Raw genomic sequence first — 19,355 nt, 5'->3', positions numbered from 1 at the left:
CACTGCAGCATCCCCAAGGAAAAAATGAAAAAATTAATTTTGTTTGTGTTTATAAACTTCCTACCATACCAACTTTACTAATTCTGTTGTCTATTTCCATATTTAATTTGCTATCTTTACTAAAAATTGAGCCCAAACAGATGAAATGTTTTACTTGTTGTATAAGGTCTGCACTGAGAATGCAGTTTAATTTTCCATGTCGCTGCCTACTTTCATAGGTTGATCTTTTTATGCTAATTTTCATGCCCAACTTGTTACAACTGCTATTAGACCCTTGTATTGATTTTGTTTAGGAATATATTATCATCCGCATAAAACAAAGATCTAGAAAGTAACTAGGCCAAGAAAGTAACTGTTCAGGACGCTACAGCTATATTCGATAAATAGAACATTATACAGAGCAATTATTTAAGTTGCAAGTCAACAGTTAGAACTAGAGGAAATTTAGAAAGGTGGTTTGACATAAAATCAGGTACAAAAACACCTTTCTCTACTTCCTTCAGTTCAAGCTGCTGACTTACAACTTAAATATAGACCGTATTGCTTACCCCATATAAATGGAGCATTTTGAAAAGCTTTCCTCTGAGCATTTTTCGTATGTCTTTTTCAGATCTACAAAACTTAAGCACAGATCCTTGTCATATTACCATGATTTCTAAACTATCTGTCTTAAAGTGAAAATCTTATCTCGATAACATCTATTTGGCCTGAACGCAGGTCGTTCATCTCCAAGCTGTAGCGGATTATGTTCCTTTGAGGCCCTAGGCACAAATTTGTTATAAGTCCCTTTATGTAAAAGGGTTTTTTTTACATTAAAAAGACATCCTTAAATAATAACAAATTTTTTCTTTATTTATAATTATAAATAAATAATAAATTATTTATTTATTAAACTTGTCTAGTTAGCATTACAACTTGCAATGTTACTTTTCGTGCTTTTAAATCTGCAAATTGATCGATAATGTTATCATAATTTAACATATTCACTACATCATTTTCTATAAACAATATAGACAAATAATTTAAATGAGTCTACCCTAAACTATTTCTTAAATATTTTTTTATTCTTTTTATTACGGAAAAAGAACGTTCACCACTAGCATTGCTTATTGGTAAAGTCAAAAAAAATTTTAAGATTGTCTCTACGTTAGGAAATGTACTTTGCAAACCATCTGTTATTGTTTTATACATTTGAAGAGGACAAGATATTTCTTCTTTGATAAATTTTAACTATTTTAAATTTAGACTATTGAAAGAACTGATGCACAACTCTATCAAGAGTTTTAAAAGTTGTTCAGGCTGAAACTGTTTATCACTTCTAAGAAATAAGCAAGTGCATCGAATGCTAAAGAATTTAAATAAATAAATAAACCTTATTTGTTCCAGAAAATCAGATTTTTTTTTTCTTCCGGCATATTTCTAACTTGTATAAAGCTCTGTATAGAGCTTTATACATGTCATACAGTACATATAATAGACTGCGAAAATTAAGCAATATTCGATTTCCAAGAACAAAATAGTTTCGTTACAAAATGGAAACGCTAATTTATGAAAATAATTTATGAAAATTTGCAATAAAGGGGGGAAAAGGTGCGGTTAGTAAATTTCAAAGTAAAAAAAAAAAAAAAGCGATATCATTCACAGCGCTAAAAGTGTGGTAAGTAGGTTAAATGCGTTGTTAGATATTCAATAGAATTAGTAGTCTTTGAAAAGATCCAAATCTTATGTAAGCGATTTCGTAACATTTCTTCTTTTTTTTTTTTTCTTTCAAAACTGCTGTCATTTATGCATGTCTTTAGGTCTCCCCGTATCATGGTTTGGCATATTACTTCGGGGCTACTCTATCTCGTCTCACTTCAGTTTATTTCTGTTGGAATAGCGATGATGCTTTGAATGCTGAGCGTCCTCTGCAATTCTCATAATGCTTTCAATCCTCTCTTGACTACAAGCACGGGAGCGTCTACTATTTAGCTGCGTCTCTTCTCTCCCCCCCCCCCGTTGCTAATTATAGATACCGAGGATTGTAGCAAATGGCATTCTTGAGTCGTAACCGGAACATTGCTCCATTGTTCTGATTAAAAAGCTGAAATTAATAACATAAAGTACGCTGATTTTCATGCTTTTCTTGGTGTGGGAGGGGAGAGAGAGGCCTAATTTCTGAGGCCTTTAAAGGTACACGTTAAGTTTGTGTTATTAAGCATGTTTCGGGTATTAAGCTTATAAAAGCATCCAATGTGGAGGAAATGTTCAAAAACAAGCAAATTAAAATAATGTTGGAAACAGAAAAGCCGATTCGAGATATATACTAAAAAAAAAACGCAAAGAGAATGCATCAGATACCTAAACGCAGACTTCTTTAGCTAGTTGATCCTCTAAGGTTCTTAGCTGCATGCATCAGCTTCTTCCATTCCTGTCTGTCTTGAGCTCTTTCATTCCAGTTCTGAATTCCCATCTCATCTAAGTCGTTTGGGATATTATTCTCCCAACGCATCCGCGGTCTACCTCTCTGTCGCTTTCCACCCGGCTTTATCTTGAATAGCCATTCTTTCCACATGTCCAAGCCATCTCAATCTGCTTGCTCGAATGTCATCAACTAAAGTAGGAATCTATGTGTTATCTCTTATAGCTCCATAGACTTCTGAGGATTTTATTTTCAAAGATCTGCAACGCTCTTGCATCTTCGTCTGTTATGCTCCAGTTTCTGTTCCATAATAAAGAATAGGTCTAATTACTACAATAAAGAGCCAAAAAAATAAATTAATTAAATAAAAAAATGAGGGATTTATTGTCCCCTTAATTTAATATGTCTAATTATTGTCTTGTATATTTCTGTTTTAACTCTGCTTGATAGAATTTGGGAAGATAATAAATGATGTAGTGAAAGATAAGATCTATTGGAAGATCTATTCTGGCTTTTATTTATGTACTAATTTTATTATCTTGAGTAATCAATGTTCCACGATATTCGAAGGAGGCAGCACTTTTAAATTTCTGGTTATCAATGGTAAAATGATCATTTTCCACTTGATTGTGATTTCTGCACACATGTAAATATCCAGTTTTATCCTGGTTGATTTGCAATGCTTGTTGTTCTAATATCTTCAACATTTTCTTCAACAAGGTATATGTAATCTGCATATCTTATATTACTGTACTGTTCATGTTATCTTTTACAATTTCTCGAATGCATTTTTATAATGCCAAACAACTGAAAACGATGAGCGGTGCAAATTTTGATTAGCCGTACTAGCTTTTGAGGTATTCCTAGTTCATTTAATATTCCCCAAAGTCCTTCTCAATGAACGCTGTTATATGCTTTTCTCAAGTCTACAAATAACATATCAACCTGCAGATTGTATTCCCATTTTTTCTGGTATCTATCTAAGTGTAAATATTTGGTCAACTGTTGATTTATTTTTTCGGAATCCCACTTGATTCACTAATAGTTCTTCAGCATAAGGTACGATTCTTTTTAGTGTAATATTAGATAAAATTTTATAGCCTATTTATAGTAGAGATATTCCCCTGTGATTTTCACAATCATATTTGTTTCCCTTTTTATATACTGGAATGATTAGTGATTCTGTGGATATCTCTTCTTTTTCCCATATTAAATTTACCAGCTTATAAGAGTGGTTAATTCATTATCCCCATATTTAATGAGTTCGGCTGCTCTTCCATCAGTACGGTGCTTTGTTATGTTTGAGCTGTTTTATACTTTCCTCTACTTCAACTAGGGAAGGGTAAATATTTTGGGCTGACAAGTATGATAAATATTCAGTTTGAAAGACATAGTAGGTTCATCACAATTTAACAGTTTGTTAAAGTACTCTCTCCACCTGTTTCATCTTAAGTGGCTAGTATTTGTCCTTTGCTATTGTCGATTACTGTTGTTTTCATATGTGGGCCTGTTTTTTAGTTTTTAGTTTCACAGAAAAGTTTTCTACGATTATTTGCTATCAAGTATTTTTGGATTTCTTCAATCTGTTCACCAAAGAATTTTTTCTTTTCTGTTGTCATATTATTTTATTGGCTTCCTTGCTACTCTCTTTGTATTTCGGAGAAGCCTGAATATCAGCTCGTTTATTAAGCCACGTGCTTCTATCCTTTATCTTTCTCTTTACTGTCCACTCACATTCTTCACAAATCCATTTTTACGCCGTGTTTTACTTTGAATTCCATAGAAAAGTTTTCAATTTTCTGAGTAATAAAAGTAATGAATTTTCTGCTGCTACTTTTATGTTATCCTTGAATTAAATTTCTAAACAATAATTTCTTTCTATATAACTGCCTTAATATATCACAAAAGTAAACCTTCGTCGCGCATAATGTGCTAATAATATTAAAACGGCGAATTAGAAGCGAAATATAAGTTAGATTGTCATTTTTAATCGAATAAATTAAATTGAACCAATTTATAAATAATTTGCATATGTTGTGTAAATTGCAGTGTACAAAAGTATATTTTTTTCTAATTTAAATATGATTGTATTATAAATTGATCCAATCTTTTGAAAGAACTTCGCAATGCCTGCTAACAAGATGAACAGCAATATTTCGTTCACACAGAAATTCTTATCAGTATATTCTACTTCCTGCCTTAAATCACGACATATTAATTTGAAGAAAAGCATGAATTTTAACTCGACAGGAGAATTTCTTACTTTATTCATTTCACTCGATATTTACTATCGAATTAGCTAAGATATCTTTGAATGAATTGTAAGAAATTTTTACAGCTGACGAGATTAGCAAAGGAGATGTTTGATATTATCATGACGGGCAAAAAGACCCAGAGGAAGACTAAGATCCGAGTTGATACATTTGTTGACCAGAAGTGCCCTAGAAGACAGAAATATAAGATTTCATAATATAGGGGTGCTGACAAGTATCTCTGTATTATAAGATCTAGTACGTAATGTTTTTTATTCGAACACGGAATATTTGTTTGAAAGTAATAGACATATCACTACTAATATTCAAATCTGCTACTACTATATCCATTAACTGCAATACAACTTAAGAGTACTGCATTGGATAAGTATATAATAAACTTTAAAGGTCATCTGATCCTGAAGCCAAGTTAAAGTAACCACATTTTAAACCGAGCTGCCATATTCTGAAGTCGAAAGATATTAAAAATGAATGATTACATTTGTCTTCAACAAGTTTTAGAATTTCTAAAAATGATTTCGAAAAAAATTAAAAAATATATTTAATACTTTTGCTTTCGTTGATTCTCTCTTATTATATATTTCCCCCTAACATTCATATAAGCGTGATAATCGTAATTGAAATACTGGTAGGAAACGAAGCTGCAAATCCAATGAAAATTCCACCCCATCCCTAATTTTGTCAAAGATATATCATATCTTATAAATCATATATCATATAAACACGATAAAAAGTGGCTATTATCTAATATGTTTCGATAAATACAGGAAAAAATCATTTTTATAGAGATATTTTTCACATTCAAAGTAGGCTGTCGAGTTTTAAAGGGAATTTTTCAAATTTTGTTTAAGAAAAGAGAAAAATTGTATTAAATGCACATCGCAGATGTACCGGAAATTTCCCCGTTGAAACAAGAAAATCTACAAAGCCGATAAAAAGTTGCAAATGATACGCATTTTTGTGAAACAAAAACATTAATTAAAAAAGGAAGCGAATCCATTGTATTATCTCACATAATCGAGTCTAGTCATACTTCCGCAATTATTCTGGCCATTCAGCAAAGTTTCTTGATCAATGCAACGCCAAGAGTATTCAAAGAAAAAAGATTTTTTTAGATACGAAAACTCGAGTTGAATTGTTTCACTGCCAGGCGTAGTCCGTGTGTCTGGAAAGTGATCATGCAGTAACTGATAAAAAATATTACGTTGCGTGGAAAAACTGAATAAAGCTTATAAGTTGTCTACGAAAATTGAACGCCGCATTTTATCACGTGTTCGTTCCAGGCTATACACTGCAGACAGATAAAGGATTGTGTAAGAGAGAGAGAGAGAGCTTCAATGACAAAATAAGATACTGACAATGCGACCTCGTTGACTTTGAATACGGCATGACAGTCGGCGCCAGAAGTCCCGATGCAACCATCACGCAAAACTGCCTTCCTACTAAAGGATGCTTACGCATAGCAGTGTAACAGAGAAATCTAAAACCGGAAATCCTCCAGTCATTCACAGCCAGAGATACATTTGTTGATGAGAGAGACAGAAGTCGCATGATCGCGTGGATTCACAGAGAAGCCGCGGTCAGACAAACAGCAGCACAATGCGAGAGCTCATCGAGATGCATAAGATGTCGGATCCTGTTCTTTTCTAATTTTGCTGTTAAAATGATCTGATCTAAATGACTCCACGACTTTTAATTGTGATCTTAAATACCAAATTTCATCGATCTAGGGGTGCAGAGAATTGTCATTCTGAATTGTCCTAATAAAAACTGCCTAAAATATATAGGAAAACAAGCATAAAAATGGGGGAAAGGGAAAATTATATCGTAATTTCAAATTGTTTGTCAATAACAACTTGTAAATACCCATTTTCAAAATGCTCCATTTATATGGGTAAGCAATATACAGTCTATATTTAAGCACAGATAAGCTGGTTTTTCTCCCATAAAATCAGCTGAAACGACTGTATACACCACACTATTTTTCAGTGTGGTGTATATATTATTGTGTTAGGATCACCATGTGGTGGCAATTGTATGCCATATACCTATTTCACCCGATACGATTTAATATCATTGATAGTTTGGGCTGGTTATCTCTGAGTGACTGCTCCTCAGTCTCCAAAAGTTAAATAGAGCTATAATAGCCTTGCCTACTCCCTTTGGGGATTTATATTTTTATTTTATATATTTTACCACTAGGATTAACTGGCTCTTAATAATTATTTAAAACTGTTCAGGATGCATCGTTCTCTGTCTGTATTTGCATTGTTTTTGTAAGAGTTACTATATCTGCAACCAGAGAAAAAGAAAAAAGAAAAAAAAAACACTAGAAAATTTTCCAAAAATCTTTTCCTAATTAAAATTATTTTTTTTAAAATTTATGTTGTGTTGCGCCATCTATTTTTATACTACTTATGAATTAGCGATCATTGCAGATGCTCAGTCTTAGGTCGTAGACGATGCATAGTGCGTATTTTCAAATCGTGTACTCACTCGTCTCCCCCCCCCCCCCCCAAAAAAAAAGATTAAATCCTGAGTGTGTTACTCTCTGCAAAATAAGTTATTTGAAGAACGCTATCGAGTACTGGTAATTTTCTTAAACAGCCGGCAAGTATGCAATTTATTCATGTCTAGCTAGCATAATGGCATTATTGTGATAAATATTTTCGAGACTTTTTCTTATCTCTAATGAAGCGTGAAAATATAACCTTTTAGGTATTTTTGCGAAAACGCATTTACAAAGGCATTTTATTTCAGATCAAATTTCTCATATCAATCAGTTGGGTCGCACCCTAGTTTTCTAAGCAAAAAAAAAAAAACAAAAAAAAACTTGGCACAGTTTCAATGATGTGATAAAGCACGAAAGTCAACAGTTTTGCCATCTAGACAATTTTACAGACCGATGCTTTTCAACGATAAGTGGAATATATAAACTGATCTTGGAGGAAATACTACTTTCAAGAGTAAATACAAATTATGCGATATCATTTCGGGTATTAGATGTTTTTTGCACATCACCAAATTAGGTGAAATCTCCAAAAAATACGCGAAGTTTTATGATTGGCTGATATAACCTCGCTTACGGTCTTCAATTCTGGGAGATTAATGATTGCAGCATGAGTATATCACCAGTGCACAACGTCAAAGGTTACAGTAATACATAATTAGTCAAAGATAAACTAGTAAGTTACATGTATGCACAAAAACTGAGTGAAGCATTGCCGTATAAGATTGCAGCAATACACGATTAATGAAGGTCATCCTGTCGATAAAAAGTGGCTATTATCTAATATTCAAAGAAGTCAACAGAAGAAAACGTACGGTTTCTTGAAATTACAAATACTCATGCTGAAATAGCAAACCAAACTGTTTTAGGGAAATTCTTAGGTAGAAAAGTAAGCACTTCCTGGATTTTGGATCCCGTAACTCAGAAAAAATTCCACTGTATAACTCTGACTGTTTTAGACAATAATCCAAGTTATGGTTTAAGATCACGATATTGTCTGCTATATTCTGACTGATGCTTTGAAATAATCGGTAGCCATGAATTCAGCTATCAGTGACGGCGAATGGTGGAAAACCTGCTGTCCACCGATTTGCAAAACATTGGGCTAAAAGCTCCTCCACCTTCGTTTGCGAAATAAAGTACGCTAGAGGATTTATTTATTCGTACAAAATCAAGTTCTTTTACCTATTCCTAGACGACACATCATGTTTCTTGGGAAGCTATACTGTTGGAAGTGTCTATCGTGAGGGGAAAAAATCGGTATAAATGTATATGTAATCAGGTAGACTGCACCATTCAGCCTTTGCATTAGGTATCAATGGTGCAATGAATGCTAGGAAAGGATGCTCCAAACAATCAGTTCACCACCAACGTACTGCATTTTTGTGATAAGCAACGATGGATTTCGTGTTTTTATCGCCATACCTTGTTTTGTCTCCATGAAAAATGAACCGGATTTATCACTCCGGGAGAAACATTTCCTTAATCCTTTGATGTGCAACGCTGATGTCATTTTATTCACGCTTTTTTGTTGTTGTTGGAGAGGCGTGTGCACTCCATCACTTTGTACTCTTGGTTATATCATGCAGTTCATCTGATCAGTTGCAGCGCATTTATTAGACTTTAAAATATTGTTAATTCTCAAATACTATCAGCTGGAGATAGTGCCTAATTTCAACTAGTAAATGCTGTTCAATTATATCATTTTAAAGTTTTTTTCCCCTCTTTCAATCCTGTTCGAAATCATCCCAAATAATTCGTATTATTTGTATGTTAAAATTCCTATTTTCGAGAGAACTTTGAAAAGTAGCGCCCTGCTGACTTCACCATTTACTCGAACATCTGATTCCTTGACAGAACTCTCTGCGTATGGGATTTAGAAAGATCAACCAATGTCTCCAAACTTGACATTCCTGTATTGTGAGTACATTTTATTCAAACTGAATCTTATTTGTACTCTTGGCTATTAGCAGAAGGAACATTAGTATTATAAAACTTATAACATAAAACAGTATCATGCGCGCGCTTGTTAATGATTAATCCCTTCACACGATGACTCTAATGTTGACGCCGTAATAAAGCGTCCATCTTCTCTGCGATGACGCTTCGTTGAAGTGAACACGCTTCTTTTTTTAGAAGAAAACTATTCCGAAATGCTTGTCAGAGCATTCTAGAAAGTCTCCGTAATGTTTTTTTCAACATAATTGCGGCATTTTTTTTTTTTTTTTAGCTCCTTAAGTCAAACCATCAGAAGCTTTTACGTATTATTTAAACAATGACGAGTATGGGGTATTTTCGGGTGGGTGTTGGTTGGAAGTAACTAGCGATAAATTCTTTTATCTATTGACTATGAAAAAAAACACAAAAAATTTTTGGCGTTTGCTGCTTTTCTTATTTTTTTATTATATATAATAAATAAATAAATAAATATATATATATATATATATATATATATATATATATATATATATATATTTTTTTTTTTTTTTTTTACATTTACATTACATTACATTAATTCTGAAAAGAATTAATGTAATGTAATGTAATGAAGAAAGAATTACATTAATTCTTTTTACCAAAATCATGTGCTAAAGGGCATATATCTTCGCTTCATTTATTGGAGGAAGGGAACACAATATCATTTAGTGCGGAGAGAAAGAGAAATGCCTTCTCTCTCTCTCTCCCCAACGCTGTTACTGTGGGAAGTTAGTGGTACCATTGCGATTATGCCGAAACTATTTTTCTTGACTTGTTAGTTCTTTCCTGTGTTGCTATGCATCCAAATCTAAAGTAATGCTCATTATTACTACAGTGCATATTCAGTTTAAAATATCTAAAATTATATGCTCATTGACTTATGTACCAATAATGAGTTTTTCACGTCCACAAATTTGTAAAATAATATGCAAGAGGTATTTGTCGAGTCGTATTTATTTGTAGGTTACCTAAACGACTTTGTATTTAGGGCAGATTTCGTATCGGATACAATAGAAATTTTAATAGAGAAAAAAAAGATAAATAAAATTCAAGTTTGATTGGCTTTCAATAATCCTCCTAACCTCTGTATAAAATCATAACGAAGTGATGCGTGTGTGTTTCGATTCTTTCTAGCAAGCATCTCTTGAAGTAGTAATATCAATGTAGTCGGAAATCAAGTTCATGATCACTTGATGTGTTCCTTTTCTTGAGGTTTCCTCTTGTGCAATACACCTGATAATGTAATAGTTTGAAAAGAGAACACTTCTTTTCTAAATTCATATGACAATGCTGTGCTTCCCTTAGAAAATATTAACTTTATCTCGAAAGGAACATGGTCTATAATTATCTGTCATTGATAGTTGAAAAGGTAAGAGAACTGGAAGGAAAGGCTAACTCTTCCTTTTGTACAGCTAGTGAAGAGAACTGGACACACCTGTGAATAGTATTCAAGTTATCATATTTTATATGCAAATTTTGTATTTTGCTCTTTTTGTTAGAAAACTAACTTTCAGCGTTTTAAATTGACCTAAAGTTTTCTTAGAAATTAATGTTAGGATTGAAAATTAAAGTTGGCATGCATCATCATTAAATCATATTTGCAAACAGGGAGAAACGGGTTGATCCAAAAAAAAAAAAAAAAAAAAAGAATAATATAGGTGGCAATATATTGTTTGTGTCAAAATTTGGAAACCTTGCTAGAAGTCATAAAAAAACACACGTAAAAACGTAAGTAGCATACCTATTTATACAGCAGATCTTCAATACATCTTTTTTGTTAACGCTTGTTAATCTAGAGCACGATTGTCTAGTTAATCAACAAAACGCATACTTAATCGTATCATATTTCGATTTAATATAAGATACGTGAAGTTCACTAAAAATTTCCTCCCCCTTCCCCCCGGTGAGAAGTAGGCTTGAAACCTACTAAGAAGAAGGGGATTGTGAACATGAAAGCAGTTCTAATTTTTTGGTATTACAATCAACTCTTAAGAGGAAGCACTTGTGATGAGCAACTTCGTAGTGTCTCAATGAGAAAAAAGTTGAAAAACACTAAACTAGATGACGAAGGTTGTGCTTCGGGATTAAGATCCACCTAATCACAAGCACTTTGGGAACCTTGATCAAGTTTTTAATGGCATAAGGTCGAATACTAAAAATATTTTATTGACGAAATATTAATCTGCTTACAACAGAACTCAAGAATAAATTATTGAGTTCGAAAACAAAACAAATTTCATTGAATATTTAGTTAAGATAACTTAAATTATTATTACTTAAATTAAGGGGATATTAAATCCCGCATAGTTTTAAAACCGAATAAGAAACTCAAAGATCAGAATCAGAGAGTTTCTTGCCGAATATAGTAAACTATAAAGTATCGGCGACACTAGCGTTAGCCAATGCAAGTGATCCTAGTACGTAGATTGCGGGATTTAATATCCCCTTAATTTAAGTAATGTTTTCATTGCCGAAATGAAGCTTATTAGCTCTTTATTCTTAAGTAACTTAATTAAATTATTATATTTATGTAATTGAAAACAAAATATCGAAAATGATGCCTGTAGATTCAAAACCAGCGTTACTTAGGCAAAATGGTGACTGAAGTAGCGTAAACGGTGGGTTGTGTGGATTGGAGAAGTCCGTAATAATAATATTTTTGGGAAAAAAAAAGAAACCGGAGCATTCTTGCAAAATAAAGGCCCTGTTAAGAAAAACTGGAAAATTGTAAACATTTGTGCAAAATTAGGTTTTTTTTTTAAATCTCTGCTCTAGAGATTAAAACAGGAATCCTTCTTTTAAAGGGAGGATTTCTCCCCCACCCCCATTTTTAAGGGAAGAGATATGGGAAAATGCTAAGGGGGGAGGAGGACAAGTTGATTCGTATGAGTCTCACACAGAAACAGTTTTTTTTTTTTTTTTTTTTTTGCGCCATTTCATTCCTCCAAATAAGCAAATTTAGTGATCTTAAGTCTGGCAATTTCCCCCCCCCCCAAAAAAAAATTCTCACAAATTCACTTTCCATCTTTTATTTCCATAATACATATATTAAAAACATTACATAATGCATTTACCTAGTGTATTGAGCACCACCCCAGCCAATGCGCGCTCAGCCTAATGCGTGATCAGGAACATCTCACGGATTCTTAATTGTAGTATAAGATTAGACTCCTTGATTTTAAATTATTATTAAAACAGTATCTCAATGGAGTTAGAAAACTTCGCGGGAAACACTACATTGATACACTAACCATTATTCATACAATACCGATCATACTTCTTAAATTCATTAACAGACGAAGCATTCACAACAACCTCTGGCAACGCATTCATCACCCTCCAAGCAAAAAATCTAGTCCTAACACCCTTGTTAACCATACTCTAACACAATCTCCAGGAATGACCTATCGTTCTCTCCCTTCCTGCACTGTTCAGAAAAAAAAGTCATCAATAGCAATCCTATAAAACTCATTTAATAATTTATATGCCTTTATCATATCTCCTCTCTTACGCCTATCAGCTAGTTTTTGGAACCCACAGATCTTCAATCTATCCTCGTAGGAAACATTCCACAGACCTGCAACAATCTTTGTAACTCGCCTCTGAATCCAATCCACCATTTCTTCATTACCAATAAATCCAGGTGACCAGATCTGTGCGCATTAGTCCAGATGTGGTCTTATTAATGCCTTATAAAGTGGAATAATAACTTCCCTATCCCTACTTGTCAATGTGTTCTTCAACAACCATGTAATTTGATGTGATATTTTGGCAACCTTTGCAATATGCCCTTTAAATTTAAGTTCTCTGTCCACAACCGCTCTTCCCAGTTTATCATCAGCAAACAAGTGGATATTTCTTTTCAAATTGTTTCCAATATCATTAATGTACAAATTAAACAACAGAGGACTAAGTATCAAGCCCTGAGGTACACCACTAATCACATGCCTTCAACTGGACTCAGCTCCTCCATAAACCACTCTCTGATATTTCTCCATCAGCCACTCTTTAATCCAAATCACCAGTTTCGGATCCATACCCATTTCCTCCAATTTATGCAACAGAGTTCCGTGTGGAATCCTATCAAATGCCTTTGCAAAGTCCAGCAGTATCACTGAATAAGGATTTCCTTTATCCAACTCCATTGTTACTTTATTATAGAAAGTAAGTTACTAAGGCAAGCCTCACCCTTCACAAATCCATGTTGCCCCTTATAAAGTATCATATTTCGGTCCGCCGAGTCCTGAATTCCAATTTTTATCAATTCCTCCAAAACCTTAACCACCACTCCTGATATACTGTTTGGCCTATAATTTGCTACGTCTGTCTTGGGGCCTCCCTTATGCAGTGGAATTATTTCTCCCTCTTTCCACTCTATTGGAACGTTACCAAAACTGAGGCTTAAATTAAACAGCTTGGTCAGAGAAGATGCCAATGCTTTTGCACATTCTCGTAACACATGGACCGATATGCCATATAACCATATGGCAGTATTAGCATTAAGGTTCTGTAATATACTAAGCAAATTATAGAACCATTGCCTTGATATGCTACCTTGGTAAAGTGATGATGATCATATTGACAGAAAGATTGAGAACACAATTGGAAGCATATCTTGCAGACGAGCAAGCAGGATTTAGGAAGGATAGAACTACAATTCAACAGATTTTGACAATGAGGTTAATAGCAGAGAAAGCCAGGAGAAAAAACAAAAACATATATACTTGCTTTGTTGATTTTCAGAAAGTATTTGACAGTATTGACCAGAAAGTGACATTAGCAGTTCTGGAATACTATGGAATTGATAAAAAAAAACAAAAAAACTAATAGCTATATTAAAAGATGTTTATCAGAATGCAGTTGCAGCAGTTAGAATAGGTGATGATTTGGGGAAATGGTTTAAAACAAGCAGAGGTACTAGACAGGGAGACCCAAATATCACCAAGGATTTTCATCGCACATTTAGAAAGAGCAATGGACAAATTGAAGGAAGATGCCAAAGGAATATCTGTACACGGAATGAGAACTAACAATCTCAGATTTGCAGAGGACATTGTTATTATTGAAGAAGACAAAAGAGAACTACAAAAAAAAAAAAAACACTGAAATTGTTAAATGAGGAAGGGAAGAGATTTGGACTTGTTATGAACTTGGAAAAAACAAAGACAATGGTATTTGATGAGAAGAACATGAAACAAAAGATACAAGTGGATGGAACTGATATAGAAAATGTAGAACAGTTCACATATTTGGGAAGTAAACTGACAGATGACTTGGACTGTAAAAAAGAAATAAAGATCAGGATCGCAAAGGGAAGAACAAATCTGAAGGCCATGGATAACATCTGGAAAAGTAAAGTGATCAGCCTGCAAACAAAACTAAACATGCATCTTCAGCGGTGTACTGTACGGATCTGAAACGTGGGTAATAAATAAAGAATCAAGAAAAAGAATTTTGGCATTTGAAAGAACTTGTTACAGGAAGATTCTAAGAATAGGATGGGTACAGAAAATCACCAATCTATCAGAAGATACAACCAAAACAAAATCTAATGCAGAAGATTATAAAACGGAAGCCGCAATTATTTGGACACATCTGTAGAATGAGTGAGGACCGGAAGATAAAGACATTTATGTTTGGTATTTTGGATGGTTTAAACAGAAGAGGTAGACCATACAGAGAATGGATAGACGATATAAAAGACTGGTGTGGAATGGGTAAACAAAAACTGCGACACTGTGCACTGGACAAAGAGAGGTGAAGGAAGATAGTGAAACAGGCATCAGACATCAACGGGCAGTGAGCCCATGATTCGTGATGATGAATATACTAAACACCTTAATAATACTATTTCTATTTCTTCTATGTCTAGACTTTCATCAGTCAGTGACACATTTGACACCGCAATATTACAACCAACATGGAACACTTTTGCAAAATGATCACTAAGTAACTCAACTATTTGATTTGCGTATGTTACTTCTTTATCATCAACACTTTTTAAAAGTCATCCTTCCATAGTTATTCCTTCTTTTACTAGCCACATAGCCAGCCTATATCTTGTACTGCCCCTGGGTAAGCTGATCACGTTTTTCTTTATATTTTTTCACAACATTTTCTTTATCTGCAACTCCTGCTTAATAATACTATGCATCCATCTTACACCTACTTGATTTCTCATCCTGACTCTGGGAATACAGTCAGATACAGCTTTCATTAAATACTCCTTGATAATCTCCCACGCACTATCAACTTCTCTCCCCCTTCAAATTCTCATGTCATAGCACTGCTGAAAGCTGACTTCTCAGCTTGTCATAATCACCAGCCTTGTAATGCCACATACACCTCTTTTTAACAGAATATTCAGCACATCTTACAATCTACCAGGTCAAGACCACATGATCGCTTTCCCTAAATGGAGACAGTGTAACTAAATTGGATATTGATATGTTCTCCGATGCTATGACCAGATCCAACACTCTCGAACCTCCTGTCCTTTCCGTTACATGCTGCCTCAGGTAGTTATCTCTTAACACTGTATAAACTCCTTTTTTAAGTTAAGGGATATTACATCCCATATCGTTTCTTAGCCGAATAAGAAACTCAAAGAGTTTCATGCTGAATATAGTAGAAACTATATAAAGTTCGGCGATTCCAAGCGTAAGCAAATACCTGGATACTGCAGCAACTGACCCTTAAGGTAGTGCAAGCTGAGGCAACTCATGTCAAAGGTGGAGTAAGATCCGATCACTATTCTTGATATTTACCCATAATGTGCACTTAGCTCCTAGGAGCTGTATTACTATTCTACATTATGAGAGAAGGTCACTACACAGACCAGTTTCAACCTTTATTGAGGTCTCATCAGTGAGTAGGTAGACCTAGTTAATAATACCAAGTTTATAGCGAACAGAACTCCATGTATAAACTCCATTTCCTTCCTTGTGACCATTCCTTTTCCCAATTTGTGTCCCCATAGCTAAAATCCCCCCATAATAAAGACCTTCACTCATGCTAATTTGCCAATGCATACCATCTGCATTCTCCACCTTACACCCCCTGGATTATAGCAGCAACCGATTACATATTTCGCCATGTTGATCTCTATCTCACACCAGATAGCCTCAAGTAAACTGCCCTCTGCATACCCTGTCATCTTGAGGCACTTCTACCCTTTTTGGCTTCAACGCTTCGTTCGTTTATCATTAGCAAACCCCCCCCCCCCCATTCTATCCTGTCTTAAAATACTGTATCCCTTACTTTCTATCCCTATAACAATATCATTTTTAATTAACTAAGTCTCACCAATTCCTATAATTTTTGGCCGAGTTGTACTAACTAATGCCAAAAATTCTTCACACTTATTCCGAATAGTTCTGGCATTAGTATATATAAACTGCAATACTCTCTTCCGCCCATAACCACCCTACGAGTGAATTAGCCCGCTCTGTATGCAGTTTATTTTCTGAGAAAACAATTAATCCCATATAAACAGCGATTATTGACCTTAATACTATTCATCTGCTTCCCTAGATGTCTTTGGTTTTAAAATAGTGTTATGATAGCTTAAGATAGATTTATTGTTTATTTAGATATATTTATGATATCTATGATATGATAAATCTTGCAGAAAAAATATATCGGTGTAATTGTAATGTTTCGATGCAACTGACTGAGATTCGGGTATCGAAAATCTTTGCGTGTGTGTCAGAAACTTATAAAAAAAAGGGGGGGGGGGGGAGATTACTTTCTCAGTGGTCGAGTTTACTATCTATAGGAACATAATCAGTAAATAATTTACACTAATTTTGCTTGAACTTTTTTTTTCTCGAAATGGTGTATAAATTATTTCGATACAGTTACATGGGCGAAACTTTTTTTTTATTTTAATTTACTTTCGTTATTTACAATTATTCATCTGCTGTGTAATAGCTCCTATTACACAGCAGATGAACCTATTACGCGAAGCCAACAGAATGCATTTCTGTACAGTCATTTTATAAGTAAACTATTAATGAGAGAAAGCAATAAAGTTTTGCTATTATATAATACAATTAATTAGCATTTCGCTTCTCATTTTCTCCAGGAAATCCTGGTTTCCTTTCGTGAACAGAGCAGACGAATCTCTCAGCAAAACATGTATTTACAAACATAATACACTTGCCTGATCGACTTATTGCTTTGACCTAATTTTTTAAACAACTAAAGGTGTATTTATTTATAATTTACAATTATACAGAACTATGCAGCATGTGATAAGTTCATGAAATCTAGACCTTGTGTTTTATTTATTAGTTTTGTGCAGGTCAAATAAGCAAAACTTAAAAGCAAATGGATTTCACCAGTAAAACGGGTTTTATTAGCAGACGAACTCGACGGTCATATATTAATTAGGTTTAACCTCGACGAGGTTGCTCATTGGTCTTTCATATTTTACGCATCTCGTCAGAGAATAATGCTCCAAGAATATTTATTGCTTAGTCTTTTAATAAGTAAGTTTAAGTTGAGATGCCAAGTGGTGAAAGAGATTACTTAATACGAACACTAGCGCATCAAAATCATCGAAATATCTCTTTCTCATATAAACGTTTTCGCGAAATAAAAATAAATTATAAAAGATATTTTTATAGCGCAACTTAATGAAAATTACCTGAAATGAATTAAGACGTGGCTTCTCCAAGAAAGAATACTTCGAAGTCTTCTGCTATGTGTGTGTGTATGGTACACAGACACTCACAATTTTGCTATCGAGGAAAGTTGGTAGTCATGGTTCATATCATTCACGCAACAAGTGAAGTTTCCCACTTTACCCTTTTTACTATTTGTTTGCATTGACATAATTTAACATTCTTGTTTGAAGAGCTGATTCATTAAAACAGCAGTAGTAGCAACTTATGAGTGCTATGCAATATTATGCAATATCACTCTTAAATAGGAACATAAGTTTATCTCTTCGATCTAGTTTGTTGGATAAACAGAGCAGTCGTAACCTCCGCTCTCAGATAAGTAGACCGAATGACTTAATGTTAAAGAGCCAGTTATCTATTTTGAAACTCATCCATTTGTTGTTATTATGCTTGAAAACTGATTTCGTTTTGTTTATCCTTCGGTTCCTGCCTAAGTTCTGAACGCTGGCTTGACCAGTTTTACTAAAATTCGGTATTGGCAATTCTTACATTTTTCAAGTCTTTGTAGGACCAAATGCAGGGACAGAATATGTCGAAAAATATATAAACCAGACAGAATATGCTAAAAAATAGCTCTAAGTTCACACTGGACATAACAGCAAGCCTTTTTATTGTAGTGTTTTTCTTGTTTTTAACTGTATTATTATTAATTTGGTGTATTTATTTTTTATTTATTGAGAAGAATATTATATAGATTCGGTATGTCTCTGGATGTATTTAGCTATGGAAGCAGTCCTTGCAACTACGTACATTCACATTCATTGTCGAGTACTGATTTGGTAAATTAAACCTAGAAAATCACAATAATTCTGGAAGTACCTGGAAAAAATCGTGCGGATTAGCCAGTTTTGGTTGTGGCATTCTTCATTAATATCTGGAACACTGAACTCAAACGAAGCGCGTGGTAACCGTGTCTAGAGCTAGACGTGTCTTGGTAACAGGAAAAAATAAAATAAAATAAAATAAAACGCGGTATTTTTTATTTTTATTTATTTATTTATTTTTTTTTTTTTTGCCCTGTCACCAAGTTACGCCTAGCTAAGTGTCCCATTATTGTTTAAATTATTACCTTTAGTGGAAAATTATTTCGTCTATCATCTGCTGATTCTTCAGTTTTTTATCCCTCAACTTCCACTTATTTCTATAGCATAATGGTGAAAGCACTAAAGAAATTTGTCCAGCAAAAAAACTGCCACATTTTTTCCTTCGTATATTCAGATATTGCGCCGAATTTATTATTGCCTCCTTTTTTTAAAATATGAATTTATACCCACAAAAAGGCTATTAGTACATTAATATTAGTACTGTGAGTAGACAAACGGTACAAACATCAACGCCCATTGTGGGATTCAAACATGCAGTCAGGCTGGAGAGGATGTTCTAATCAGCTAGGTTGTCACGTGCCTACCTCACTTTCACGATATCATTTTGCCACTAAAAATGGCGCGTTTGAGTCAGAATTCAGTTGAGACAAATCTGAATACAGCTCCGAAGGAAACTGATTACAA

General features: G+C 34.0%; 2 protein-coding genes across 3 annotated transcripts in view; one reads left to right on the top strand and one right to left on the bottom strand.

Moving 5' to 3' along the window:
* LOC150095731 (organic cation transporter protein-like) overlaps positions 1–18,018 on the bottom strand; it is a 65,492-nt gene extending 47,474 nt beyond the window's left edge. The window contains exon 1 of the mRNA XM_090409775.1: positions 17,811–18,018. The gene's annotated coding sequence lies outside the window, so the exon portion shown is untranslated. The remainder of the gene's footprint in view (positions 1–17,810) is intronic.
* Positions 1–19,355, top strand: part of LOC150095730 (P2X purinoceptor 4-like) — a 173,643-nt gene that overhangs the window by 4,393 nt on the left and 149,895 nt on the right. Inside the window, exon 1 of one of the 2 annotated variants that reach the window (XM_090410353.1) lies at positions 8,919–9,103. The exons of the other annotated variant lie outside the window; for it this stretch is intronic. The gene's annotated coding sequence lies outside the window, so the exon portion shown is untranslated. Of the gene's footprint in view, positions 1–8,918; positions 9,104–19,355 lie in introns of those variants that run through there. 2 annotated transcript variants of the gene reach the window in all.

Source organism: Typopeltis vanoorti, chromosome 20 (genome assembly GCF_054136105.1).
Source record: "Typopeltis vanoorti isolate ZY-2024b chromosome 20, IOZ_Tvanoo_1.0, whole genome shotgun sequence".
NCBI lineage: Eukaryota > Metazoa > Arthropoda > Arachnida > Uropygi > Thelyphonidae > Typopeltis > Typopeltis vanoorti.
The sequence above is the reverse complement of the archived record's forward strand: the minus strand, read 5'-3'. Positions and strand labels throughout refer to the sequence as shown.